At 36.5% G+C, this 14,741-nt stretch overlaps 1 non-coding gene across 1 annotated transcript; it reads left to right on the top strand.

Annotated features, from left to right (window-relative positions):
- Nucleotides 1-1,263: 1,263 nt before the first annotated feature.
- LOC148581231 (small nucleolar RNA R71) lies at nucleotides 1,264-1,371 on the top strand. Its single transcript, XR_015895754.1, has one exon. It is a non-coding gene; the product is annotated as a small nucleolar RNA R71 (small nucleolar RNA).
- The last annotated feature ends 13,370 nt before the right edge of the window (nucleotides 1,372-14,741 follow it).

Here is a 14,741-nt window from a genome sequence, read left to right as displayed (position 1 = left end):
AGACTTAAATCAATTTTGAAATCTCAAAGAGAAACTAACAATTTCAATGAAATAGTAAAAATAGAAAGGAAGCCAAGAGCCCACTTGCTCTCATGATCAAAACAGAAAGGAAATTGAAGAGGAATGAAATAGAAAGTAAAATGCAGCTCAATTGCAATAGCTAAAGTTGAAGATCTCAGGGAAACAAAGAGACTAGAAAACAAATCTAGATCTCAATTCCTTCCTTTATCCAACAGCAAACAAGATGCAGGAAAATTAAAGATGAAAGCAATGAAGATAACTTTGATTCAAATCACAATTCACTTGAAAGTTTGTAGAAGAAGAACAAGAGAAGTTGCAGATAGAGAATGAAAACAGAATTCCTTCCAATCTCCATCCAAGATTCAAAACATAAATGAAAACTAAGAGAGAGAGAGAGCTCTCAAATCCTACTCCTAATGCTCCCTAGTGGAGCCAGCCCCCCTTTTCGAATCCTGGTGAAGCCACTTTGATTCATTTTTGCTTATTTTTGGTCCTTAAAGATGCCTTTTACTTGTACCACAATTTCATGTTAAATATGGATTGCCATATATCGTTGGAAAGCTCCGAATGTCAGCTTTCCAACGCAACTGGAAGCACATCAATCGGACTTCTGTAGCTCAAGTTATGGCCCTTTGAAGGAGGCATGGTCATGCTGTAAGCGCCCAAGTTTAACTTAGCGAAAATTTTTGCCTCCAAGCTCATTTTCCTTGAGGCAAGCCCGAAAAAGCTCTTGGCAAGAGCTTCAGGCAAGAGCTTTGCTTTGAGTTTTGCCTTGCTTTTTGAAACAAAGCTCTTGGCAAGAGCTTTTAGGCTCTTAGCAAGAGCTTTGTGCCTTTGCTCCTTGTTGTGAGACACGCTTTTCTTCCCTTGGTTTGGTCATGGGCCACACTTTTAAAAGCGTGGCCTAAGGCTCCAAAGTGTGCTCCAACTTCAAAGTGTGCCCAAAATTCCTCTTTTCTTCTTTTTAGCTTATTTTGTGCTTTTTTTGCTTCTTTTTCTTCTTATTTCCTACAAAGTTTATCTAATCAAAAGATCAAAGAAATATACCATTTAAGCACCAAAGAATGCAATATTTAAGCACTTATCATAAATTTCTTGTATGAATAAGCATAGAAAAACATGACATGATGACATGTCATCAATTTTCTTTAGGTGAATGGATCCACCTGCAGAATGGTCCAATGACATCTTTGATAATTCAGACAGACCATCATAGAATATATCCAGGATGGTCCATTCTGAAAGCATGTCAGAAGGACACTTTTTGGTCAGTTCCTTGTATCTCTCCCAAGCTTGATAGAGGGATTCACCTTCCTTTTGTCTGAAGATTTGAACATCCACTCTAAGCTTGCTAAGCTTTTGAGGAGGAAAGAACTTGGCTAAGAAAGCCGTGACCAGCTTATCCCAAGAGTTCAGGCTATCTTTCGGTTGAGAGTCCAACCATATTCTAGCTCTGTCTCTTACAGTAAATGGGAAAAGCATAAGCCTGTAGACCTCGGGATCAACCCCATTGGTCTTAACAGTATCACAGATCTGCAAGAATTTAGTTAAGAACTGAAAGGGATCTTCGGATGAAAGTCCATAAAACTTGCAATTCTGTTGCATCAGAGAAACTAATTGAGGTTTCAGCTCAAAATTGTTTGCTCCAATGGCAGGGATTGAGATGCTTCTTCCATGTAAATTGGAATTAGGTGCAGTAAAGTCACCAAGCATCTTCCTTGCATTGTTTTTATTTTCGGCCATGTCTCCTTCTTTTTCAAAAATTTCTGTCAGATTTTCTCCAGAGAGTTGTGCTTTAGCTTCTCTTAGCTTCCTCTTTAGAGTCCTTTTAGGTTCAGGATCAGCTTCAACAAGAATGTTCTTGTCCTTGTTCCTGCTCATATGAAAAAGAGGAGAACAGAAAATATGGAATCCTCTATGTCACAGTATAGAGATTTCTTTATGTGAGTAGAAGAAGATATGAATAGAAGAAGGAGAATCCAAACACAAGGGTGAGGAGTAGGTTCAAATTCTTAGAAGAAGAGAAGTGTTAGTAAATAAATAAATAATTAGAAGGAGGTGAGAGAGAAGAATTTTTGAAAAATAAATTAAAATAAAAAAATATTTTTGTTTTTAATTTAAAATTAAAATTAGAATTCGAAAATTAAGAAAGGAAAATTGAATCAAATTAAATTAAATTTAAAACAAATAGTTAATTAAAAAGGAAATTTTTGAAAAAGAAAAGAGGGGTTTTCGAAAGTTAGAGATGGAAAATTAGTTAGGTAGTTTTGGAAAAGATAAGAATCAAACAAAAAGTTAAGTGATTAATTGAAAAAGATTTGAAAATCAAATTTTGAAAAGATAGGAAGTTAGAAAAGAAGTTAGAAAAGATTTTGAAATTAATTTTGAAAAAGATATGATTGAAACTTAATTTGAAAAAGATTTGAAAAAGAAATTTGAAAAGATTTGAATTTTGAAATCAAAGTTGATTACTTGACTAACAAGAAACTAAAAAGATATGATTCTAGAGTTTAAAGATTGAACCTTTCTTATTAGGCAAGTAACAAACTTAAAAATTTTGAATCAATCACATTAATTGTTAGTATTAATTTCGAAAATATGAAATAAAAATAAGAAAAAGATTTTGAAAATAATTTTGAAAGGTTCGAAATTATGAAAGGAAAAAAATTGAAAAAGATTTGATTTTTGAAAAAGATTTGAAAAAGATAAAATTTTTAAATTGAAAATTTGATTTGACTCATAAGAAACAACTAGATTTTAAAATTTTTTGAAAAAGTCAACTCAAATTTTTGAATTTGATGAGAAGAAAGAGGGAAAGATATTTTTTTTATTTTTGAATTTTAATAAAGAAAGAGAAAAACATCAAAAAGACTCAATGCATGAAAATTTTGGATCAAAACACATGATGCATGCAAGAACACTATGAATGTCAAGATGAACACCAAGAACACTTTGAAGATCATGATGAACATCAAGTATGTATTTTTGAAAAATTTTCAATAAAAGAAAACATGCAAGACAGCAAACTTAGAAATTTTCAATAATTAGACACTAACAAATTGAAAATGCATATGAAAAACAAGAAAAGACACAAAACAAGAAAATATGAAGATCAAACAAGAAGACATGTCAAGAACAACTTGAAGATCATGAAGAACAAGAAAGAAACTCAATGCATGTGTTCTTCAAAAATTTAAGAAAAGTTAAAAGCATGCAATTGACACCAAACTTACAATTAGACACTAGACTCAAACAAGAAACATCAAATTATTTTTGATTTAATGATTTTGTAAATTTTTTTGGTTTTTTTTTTTGAAAATTATTTTGGGAAAAACGAAAAAGAAATTTTTTAGTTTTTTTTTTTGTTTTTTTTTGGATTATTTTCGAAAATAAAAAAAATAAAAAGCTTAAAATAAAATAAAATTACCTAATCTAAGCAACAAGATGAACCGTCAGTTGTCCAAACTCGAACAATCCCCGGCAACGGCGCCAAAAACTTGGTGCGCAGAAATCGTGACGGTTCCATTCCTTGGTAACGGCGCTAAAAACTCAATACGCACGTTCATAATCTTAGTTCTTTGTCACAACTTCGCACAACTAACCAGCAAGTGCACTAGGTCGTCCAAGTAATAAACCTTACGTGAGTAAGGTCGATCCCACGGAGATTATCGGCTAGAAGCAAGCTATGGTCACCTTGTAAATCTCAGTCAGGCGGATTCAATTGATTATGGATATTTAATAATTAAAATATAAAATAAAGATAGTGATACTTATGTAATTCATTGGTGAGAATTTCAGATAAGCGTATAGAGATGCGTTCGTCCCTCCTGAACCTCTGCTTTCCTATTGTCTTCATCCAATCATTCATACTCCCTTCTATGGCAAGCTGTATGTTAGGCATCACCGTTGTCAATGGCTACATCCTGTCCTCTCAGTGAAAATGGTCCAATGCGCTGTCACTGCATGGCTAATCATCTGTCGGTTCTCGATCATACTGGAATAGGATCCATTGATCCTTTTGCGTCTGTCACTATGCCCAACACTCGTGAGTTTGAAGCTCGTCGCAGCCATCCCTTCCCAGATCCTACTCGGAATACCACAGACAAGGTTTAGACTTTTCGAATCTCAAGAATGGCCGTCCATGGATTCTAACTTATACCACGAAGATTCTGATTAAGGAAGCCCAGAGATACTCATTCAATCTAAGGTAGAACGGAAGTGGTTGTCAGGCACGCGTTCATAGTTGGGAATGATGATGACTGTCACGATCATCACATTCATATTGAGGTGCGAATGAATATCTTAGAATCGGAATAATCTTGAATTGAATAGAAAAATAATAGTACTTTGTATTAATACATGAGGAACAGCAGAGCTCCACACCTTAATCTATGGTGTGTAGAAACTCTACCGTTGAAAATACATAAGTGATGAAGGTCCAGGTATGGCCGAGAGGCCAGCCCCCAAACGTGATCTAAAGATGAAACTAAAGATGTTCCAAAAATGTAAATACAATAGTAAAAAGTCCTATTTATGCTAAACTAGTTACTAGGGTTTACAGAAATGAGTAAATGATGCAGAAATCCACTTTTGGGGCCCACTTGGTGTGTTCTTGGGCTGAGCATTGAGCTTTACACGTGTAGAGGCTTCTCTTGGAGTTGAACGCCAGTTTGTAACCTATTTCTGGCGTTTAACTCCACTTTGCAACCTGTTTCTGGCGTTTAACTCCAGAATGCAGCATGGAACTGGTGTTGAATGCCAGTTTGCATCATCTAAACTCGGGCAAAGTATATACTATTATATATTTCTGGAAAGCCCTGGATGTCTAATTTCCAACGCAATTAAGAGCGCGCCATTCGGAGTTCTGTAGCCCCAGAAAATCCACTTTGAGTGCAGGGAGGTCAAAATCCAACAGTATCTGCAGTCCTTCTTCAATCTCTGAATCTGATTTTTGCTCAAGTCCCTCAATTTCAGCCAGAAAATACCTGAAATCACAGAAAACACACAAACTCATAGTAAAGTCCAGAAATGTGATTTTTATTTAAAAACTAATAAAAATTTGCTAAAAACTAACTGAATTATACTGTAAACTATGTAAAAACAATGCCAAAAAGCGTATAAATTATCCGCTCATCATTGTTGAACTTAATTTTGAAAAATTCAAATCAAATCTTTGGACATTGATGATATTGCTATATTTGCTTTGTCCTAGCCCCAAGCTTTATTTTGGATTGATTGAGATTCTTTTGTTTATTTTTACCAAACTCAATAGGAATCATAGTGTAGATATATATAGATAGCATTTAGTATAGTTACATGCATGTAGGTAGTTGCATTAATAATTACCCCTTCATTCATCTGCTTTGGTTGGTTTAGCATGAGGACATGCTTGGTTTAAGTGTGGGAGAATTGATGAGTCCATATTTTACGATATATTTTGGTTTGAATTGAGTGGATTTCATCACATAAACCCATATTTATTCATCCAAATAGCATGCTTTTGAGTTTTCTTCCTAAATTGTGCCTAAATGTGAAAACATGCTATATGTGCTTAATTTAGTCAATTTTATTCACTTTAATCCCATTTGGTGCCTTGATGTATTTGTTAAGTGATTTTCAGGTTTCCAAGGCAAGTATGGGTTGAAGAAGTGAGGAAAAGAGCATGCAAAAGGGAAGAATTCAAGAAATGAAGGATTTGGAAAGCTGCCAGCCCTGACCTCTCTGTACTAAATTGGTCATAACTTGAGCTATAGAGGTCCAAATGAGGCAGTTCTAGCGGCATTGGAAAGCTAACGTCCGGGGCTTCAAAATGACATGCAATTTTCTATAGTAGACAAAAGTCTATTTGTGCATACGCACAGATACTTGTGCGTCTGTACAGGTCAATTTTCAGCATGTGTGCGGACGCACGCGTCTGTGCATTCGCACAGGTCCCTGCACGTGAGCTCATTAATGCAAATCACTGGGGGATAATTCTGGGCCTCCAAAACCCAATCCAACTCATTTTCTGAACCTATTTAAGGCCAAAGTGAATAGGAATGAAGGGGGGGGGGGGAAATTAGGTTTAGTTTTTATTATGTTTTCTCTTAGTTTTTAGAGAGAGAAGCTCCCCCCTCTCTCTAGAATTAGGATTCTTTAGTTTAATTTCTTGTCATTTCTACTTTTAATTCTTGTTTCTATTTACTTTTCCTTGTCATTTATTGTTATTGCTTCTTTGCTCTTCTTCATTTCTCTTGTTATTTCCTTTATTTTGTTATTTTCATGTTATGAACACTTTTGCTATTTTAATTCCAATTAATGCAATTTTATGTTTTCATGTCATTTATTGCTTTCTTTAGTTGTTATTATCATTTTCTTACTTTTGGTATTTTAGTATTTATTTTAATGTGTTTTAATATTATTTTATTCTCATTTACACTAAGTGTTTGATAAAATGCTTGGCTTAGTTTTTACATAGTTTTTCTTAACTCTTGGCTTGAAATTGTTGACTTTGGTGTTCCCTGAGTCATTGATGTCCATTCTTGTTTGATATATTAGAGTAGTTAGTTGATTTGGTCTCCCTTGACTCTATGTGACCCCTTAGTGTTGACATAGGACTTAGGGATTGAAATTAACTTTGCCTATTTGACTTATCTTCGATGTAAGGTTGACTAAGTAGGATTAACTCTTCATAATCATCATATGTTTGTGGTCAATGACTAGGATAGGTAGCCTTAGCCTTCAATTACTTGCCAATAGGTTGCTTGCATTTTAAGTTTCCTTTACTTGCATTTAATTGCTTTGACTTTTATTGCATTGATTTTTATTTGCCTTGATGTTTAATTTCTTGCATGTTTAATTTTCACACTCTTGGTTGAGAAATTGGATGTTTGGGTGGAATTGAGTTGTGGATGTCCATTCCGCATTGTGTGAGAATAGTTAATTGATTTGGTTTCCGTTGACGCTATGAACGAACGGATTTCTGCTAGTAAAGAATTTCACAAATATATTCTCGTTGTAAGTATAGTTTCTAAACCAACATAGAATCCTTTCGTACAAAAGTTTTGGTTGTCATTAAAGCAAACCCAGTCAAATTTATAACCGAAGTATTTAAACCTCGAGTCGTCTCTCAAGAAATTGCAGGGAAGTATGATTTATTATTGGTTATGAGAAAAGTATCTTTTTGGGTTTTTGAAAGGTTTGAACAAGGAATATAAATGACAAGAAAGTAAACTAATTATCATGAAAACCATTGCAAGGTATGAGAACTGGAAGTCCCATCCTAGTTATCCTTATCAATTATGATGAGAATTGTTTATTGCTCCCACTTAGTTAACCCTTACTAAATAAAGAAAAGTCAAGTGGACTAATCAATGGGATTCCTCAAGTCCTAGTCAACTCCTATGGAAAGACTAGCTTTAGAGGGATCCAAATCAATCAGCAAATTCCAATTTTCAATCAACAAAGGAGTTTGATAACTCAAGTGTCACCAATTACTCAACCAAAACAAAGGGAGAGAAATATAAATATTGAAAGCATTAATAACATAAATAGAAGAAACAATCATAAATCTAAAATACCTCAAATTGCATTAAATAGGAATTCAAATCTAACATGGAGTTCATAAACCAAATTGGGAAAATAAACAAACTAAAGTAATAGAATAAATAAAAGTAGAAGAGAAACTAAATTAAAGGAACATTGAACCTAGAATTGAGAAGAAGTAAACCTAACCTAAGAGAAATCCTAAATCCTAAAACTAGAGAGAGGAGAGAGCCTCTCTCTCTAAAAACTACATCTAAAACCTAAAATTATGAATAATGAGAAGTGTATGAATGAATGAATTGATTCCTCCACTTTATAGCCTCTAATCTATGTTTTCTGGGCCGAAAACTGGGTCAGAAACAACCCAAAAATTACCTCTAGTGATTTCTGATACGTCCAGCATGCGGCAAAGTCACGCGTACGCGTGGATTGAATTTTCTCCAGGTCACGCGTACGCGTGATCCACGTGTACGCGTGATCCACGCATGCGTGTCACTTATCTTCAGGGAAGCTATGGCAAATTATATATTGTTGCGAAGCCCCGAACGTTAGCTTTCCAACGCAACTGAAACCGCCTCATTTGGACGTTTGTAGCTCAAGTTATGACCGTTTGAGTGCGAAGAGGTCAGGGCTGACAGCTTTGCAGTTCCTTCAACTTCTTGTATTCCTTCCACTTTTGCAAGCTTTCTTTCCATCCTCTAAGCCATTCCTGCCTTATAAATCCTGAAATCACTTAACACACATATCAAGGTATTGAATGGTAATAAGAGAGGATTAAAATTAGCAATTTAAAGGCCCAGGAAACATGTTTTCAATCATAGCACAAGATTAGGAAGGAAAATGTAAAACCATGCAATTAGTATGAATAAGTGTGCAAAGACTTGATAAAAACTACTCAATTGAGCACAAGATAAACCATAAAATAGTGGTTTATCAATCTCCCCACACTTAAACATTAGCATGTCCTCATGCTAAACTCAAGAGAAGCTATAAAGGAGTGAAGAGGAATGGTAGAATGTATGAAATGCAACCTATCTATATGAATGCAACTACATGCTAAGATGTTTAGTTAAAAATTAAATAAGCTCTTCAAGACAAACATAAATCAGATTTTACTAATTCAAATTATACAATAAAAGACAAGTAAACTTGTAAGAAGATAGCTCATGAAAGCAGGGAACATAGAATCAAGCATTGAACCCTCACTTGTAGTGTATATACACTCTAATCTCTCAAGTGTCTAAGGTGAATCACTCTACTCTTCTCTAATCATGCTTTCTAAACTTTATTCTTCATCTAACCAATCAACAAATATTTAGTATACCAATACAAACATCATGAGGTCTTTTCAAGGTTGTAATGGGACTAAGGTAAATGTAAGGGTACATGTATGGCCAAGTGAGCTAAAATATGAATCTTTGATTAACCTAAGTTCTCACCTAACACACACACACTCTATGTAACTCTAAAATTGTGCCTAGTTGCCCAAAATTCCTACTTTTGCATCACATACTCATGTAGCAACTTTTTTTTAGTTTTACCACATATGCATTGATCTTTTATTGAACTTAGCATTGGGGTAATTTTATCCCCTTATTTATTAATTTAATTTATTTATTTATATTGTGTGTGTGTGTATATATATATATATATATATATATATATATATATATATATATATATATATATATTTTTTTTTTTTTTTTCTTTTTCCTTTTTTTCTTTTTTTTTTTGTATTTATTTTTTTCTATTGATTAAAAATATAAAAGTAAACATAACATATCAATACACATGAATTTTTAATTTTTTCTGGTCTCACATGAGTAGGTACCCAAATTCCTAATATTTTGTCAATGAAACACTATACACTTTCATCAACCCAAGTTCCCACAGTTCCCCACACTTAATTGGCACACAATCTCTATCTTAAGCTAACTAAAGATTCAATTTGGGGTAATTAATTTGATTTTCTGTTTAAGGCTAGTGATGTGGTAAAATATAGAACAAATGGGGATTAAAAGGCTCAAAGTGGCGAACAAAGGTAATTGTAAAGGGTAGACTATTTGGGATAAGTGAGCTAATAACAATTAATGGCCTCAATCATATGCAAGTATGTAAATACACTAAACATTGGATATATAGAATGAAAAAAAGCAAAGATTACAATCATAGAGAAGAAAATACACAAAAATAAAATATCATGGTTAAATAGTGTAACCATACAATTAGGCTCAAAAATCTCACTGGGTTGTGTGTTCTTAGCTATAACCCCTATTCCAAATACAACTTCCAACAAGTTTAACAAAAAATTTTCAATTTAAATTATTGAAATACTATATATAAAAAAAGGGTCTTGAAAAGAAACTCATTACTTTAACCAAGCAAAACATACATGCAAGCAATTATTAACATGCAAGCTATCCTAACTAACAAAAGAAAAACTAAAAATGTTGGTGTTAAGAGAGAAAAGTTACCTCTAGAAGTCAGGTACTGACCGACCTCCCCACACTTAAAGCTTGGCACCATCCTCGGTGCCATCAGTCAGGAACAAAGGGGGGCTGGTAGCAGTGTCTCCACAATCGGGGCCGTCATGGCTCTCGGTGCTGGTAGGTAAGGTGGAGTCCGGAGTGTCCTTTGGTCTTCCTCAGGTAGGTGGTTGCCAACAATCAGCTCCTTGAGGTATGTAAATCGGTGCTTGTTACGGCGTTCCATTCGCTTCGCCTGCCGGTCCAGCCGATCCAACCTGTGAAGTATCTGAGGGAGCAGCTGATTTGTTGAAGGTGCTTGTGCTTTTTGTTCTTTTCCTTGCTGGTGACTTGTTAGAGGCTCTCTCTGTACCGTTCCTGGTGGCCATCCTGAAAAGGGAGAAGAGAAAGAGACATGAATTCAAAGGGATAGAGCAAGGAAGAGGGCAGTACGATTGGTAATCATGCCAAGGTAAAGAAGAATGTCGTTAACACATGGTCGCGACTCCATGTAATTAGGACATCAATGGAAATATAGCAAGAATTATTAAGGCAATTAAATACAAGATGTTTATTAGCATGCCGGCAAAGGCATGAGTAGCATAGATCAAGCATTAAAAGCCAAAATGTATTATCAGTCGTAACAAACTAACAATAACGTTTGTATTGACAATTATATTTAATTAATAAAATTTTGGAAGGGTTTTGTGAAAAACAGGCATTAGAGTAGAAGGATAGAGTAATTAAAAATGCACAATGCCATACGGGCTTTTTCACAAACACTTAGAATGCATGGTGAATATGTTGTTGAGAGTATTAAGTATGAAGATGCAAATAACCCAGAAATAATTATTGATAATTGTCAAACAACTCCTTAATAATCCACAAGCAATTATAGAAGAAAATAGTCACCCAATTAGATTTCTAACACCAAGTAAAATAATACAAAAATAAATAAAAAAGACAAAGAGAAGAAAAGAAAATAGAAAGAAAGAACCTTGAGAAGAAGGTGAAAAAGAGATGTAATGGAGAATGTGAGGTAAAGAAAGTATGATGGAATGGGAGAGAAGAAGAAAAGAGTAAAGAAAGAAGGAGAAAAAGAATGGAGAATAAAGAAGAAAGAAGAGAAAGAAAGAAGAAAGAAACAAGGATTAGAAAAGAAAAGATAATAAAAGTGGCGGCGCAGGGATTTGGTGGTGCTGCGCTAGTGACGCGCACGCGTACTTTACGCGTGCGCGTGGGTCACAAAATTTTGAAGGTGACGCGTGGGCGTCGGTCACGAGTACGCGTGACCGTGTTTGTGCTACTCACGCGAAGGCATGCTTGCATGCGCACAACTCTCTGTTTGTCTTGGAGTATGTGCCAAAATAACATGTGACGCGTGCGGATCATTGACGCGAACACGTGAGTGGTCAGAATTTGAAAATGGCATGCACGCGTCAGGGACTCGTACGCGTGGGTGATTTTATGCCTTGGGCACAGTGCCCACACTAGGCCAGCACAACTTTTGGCCTGACACCTCTTTACGCCGATTTGTAGGGTCACGCGTACGCGTGGGTGACGCGTACGCGTGGAAGGCTGATTTTGCAATTGACGTGGACGCGTCAGGGACGCGCACGCGTGGGCGTGTTTGTGCCTAAAGCTCGCCTCCAGCCATGCTCCCGCGCAACTCTCTGTTTCTTTCCTTCTTTGTTTCGAATGCACATATGACGCGTACGCGTCAGCGACGCTTGCGCGTCGTGTGCTCTCTCTCTCTCTCTTTTTTTTTATATATGCAAAATGCAGAACGCAGCATGCAGATGCTAATGTAAACATTATGAATGACACTAATAAAATTAAAATAAAATAAACTAGAAATAAAAGGAACGATTATACCATGGTGGGTTGTCTCCCACCTAGCACTTTAAGTTATAGTCCTTAAGTTGGACATTCGGTGAGCCCCTTGTTGTGGTGGCTTGTGCTTGAACTCATCCAGGAATCCCCACCAATGTTTGTAATTTCAATGGTCTCTGAGATCCCAAACTAGGCACAAAGAGCCTTCAAGCAAGATTAAGTAAGTGACAAGGCCCCAAGAGTGTTGATTGCTAGACTGAATTCCGGGGTCCCAAACCTTGCTTTTGCACCCGTCTTCTTGTTGACCATCTTTGTTCCAACCGGGTGGTAAGCAATCCGAATTCTCACTGAGGCATCCAAACAGCTTCCTAGACCCATACAATTTAGTTTTCTTCCAACCATGATAATTCAGCCGTGAGCTTCTTACCACAATGAATCTAGGATTGTGTCGCCAACCACTAACCATCTCCCTCTTACTCTTAAGGCCACAAAGAGCTCTAAGCTGACCATCTGTCTCAAGTAGCCCATATTCAAGTGGGAAGGTAAGTATTTTACTCACTTAAATGTTGTATTGGATGGTAATGGCTTTGGGGGAGAGGTCTCCAACAACCTTGGCAAGGTGATCTCCAGCTCCATTCCCTTGGGCTCTTCTTTGACAACTTCCACCTCTTTGCAAGCTTCTTCAATATCAACCTCTTCCTCTTGGTAGCTTTCTTCCAATTTGATCTCTTCTTCATTATTCACCAAGGGCATGAGAGGTTGTGCTTCTTCTTCTTTAATCTCCATGTCAAGTCCAATGGGAGAGGATTCAAATGTAGATAAGAATTCATCAATGATTGAATCCATCTCTTGATCATCCCCTTTAAAGTCTTCAACCATGATATGCCTTGGGGGTTGTACACCCTCCTCAACATCAAATTCAAACTCCTTAGAAGGGGGCTCTATGACTGGGCTTTTCCATGGACGTTCCACATCTCCTAAGTCTTCCACCACTTCTTCCTTTTCAACGATCACGGCTTCCTCCAATTGTTCTAATACAAGGTCATGCTCCTTACTGTCCATCGGAGTTTCTAGTGTCTCCTTCATGCTACGTTCTTCATTAGATTCTCAACATGAAGCCATGGGGTTTCTTGAGTGTCCGAACGTTGGGAAGCTAATTGATTTATTGCTTGCTCCAGTTGATGAAGGGTTGCAGGAAATTTATCCACTGTTTTCTTGAGACGATCCTGTGATTCTTGGGTCGATAGATATGGACATGGTGCATATGGAAGAGGTGGTTCTTGGGAGTAATTGGTTTGGAATCGGGATGGCTCTATATATGGTTCATATGGCTCATAGGGTGGTTGGTTGGGTGGATAAGGGTTAGGGTCATATGGAGGTGAATGGTGTAAAGGGGCTTGTGAGTATGGTGGTTCAAAGGTATGTTGGGGAGGTAGTTCATAAGTATATGGTGGGGCTTGTTGGTAACTACAAGGGGGTCCACCATATTCATCATCTTGGTATGCTCCCTGGAATGGCTCTTGACCATAGTAATTTGGTGGAGGTGGTTTGTCACAAAAGGGTCCACCATAACTATTGTCTTGGTATGCATCACAGAATGGTTGTTGGTTATAGCGCATTGGAGGGGGTTGTTGCCAAGTGGCTCCTCCCATCTTTGATTCTTCCAACCTTGATGCCTGTTCTCATTATAGCTTCCATTCCTTGCAACAACATTGGAATCAAACCAAAAGCCAGATGGGTGAGAATTCATAGTAGCTAAAGAAAATAAAAAAAAAACTAACAAAAATAAGCAATTAAATCCTAAAACTAACAAATAAGCAAAAAGCAAATATTTACAATAACGAATAATAAGGTACACGTTTGCAATTCACCGGCAACGGTGCCATTTTTTATGCGTAGCAGAAGTCAGCCAATTAAGAATTAAACCTGACTTAAGAGAAATTCTAAATCCTAAAACTAGAGAGAGGAGAGAGCCTCTCTCTCTAAAAACTACATCTAAAACCTAAAATTGTGAATAATGAGAAGTGTATGAGTGAATGAATTGATTCTCCCACTTTATAGCCACTAATATGTGTTTTCTGGGCCAAAAACTGGGTCAAAAATAGCCCAGAAATCGTTTCCAGCAATTTCTTATACTTCCAGCACACGGCAAAGTCACGCATACGCGTCGTCCACGCGTACGCGTGGATTGAATTTTCTCCAGGTCATGCGTACGCGTGACCACGCATTTGCATCGCCTATCTTTGGGTTAGCTATGGCAAATTTTATATCATTGCGAAGCTCCGGACGTTAGCTTTCCAACGCAACTGAAACCGCCTCATTTGGACCTCTATAGCTCAAGTTATGACCATTTGAGTGTGAAGAGGTCAGGGCTGACAACTTTGCAGTTCCTTCAACTTCTTGTATTCCTTCTACTTTTGCATGCTTCCTTTCCATCCTCTAAGCCATTCCTGCCTTATAAATCCTGAAATCACTTAACACACATATCAAGGTATTGAATGGTAATAAGAGAGGACTAAAATTAGCAATTTAAAGGCCCAGGAAACATGTTTTTAATCATAGCACAAGATTAGGAAGGAAAATGTAAAACCATGAAATTAGTATGAATAAGTGTGCAAAGACTTGATAAAAACCACTCAATTGAGTACAAGATAAACCATAAAATAGTAGTTTATCATGCTAGTCTTTTACTAAGCAATTAGTGAGTTGACTAGGACTTATGGATTGAGATCAATTACACCTTTTGACCAATTCTCAAGGAGGATTGACTAGTTTGTATTGCTTCCACACAATTGCCATGTTTGTGGTCCACAACTAGGATAGGAAACCTAGATTATCCACTCCTTGACAAGAGTTGCCATTTACATTCCTTGCATGCTTATTTACTTTCTTGCTATT

This window comes from Arachis ipaensis, chromosome B10 (assembly GCF_059453495.1).
Source record: "Arachis ipaensis isolate K30076 ecotype BB chromosome B10, ASM5945349v1, whole genome shotgun sequence".
NCBI classification, from domain to species: domain Eukaryota; kingdom Viridiplantae; phylum Streptophyta; class Magnoliopsida; order Fabales; family Fabaceae; genus Arachis; species Arachis ipaensis.
This window is presented reverse-complemented; position numbering and strand designations above follow the sequence as displayed.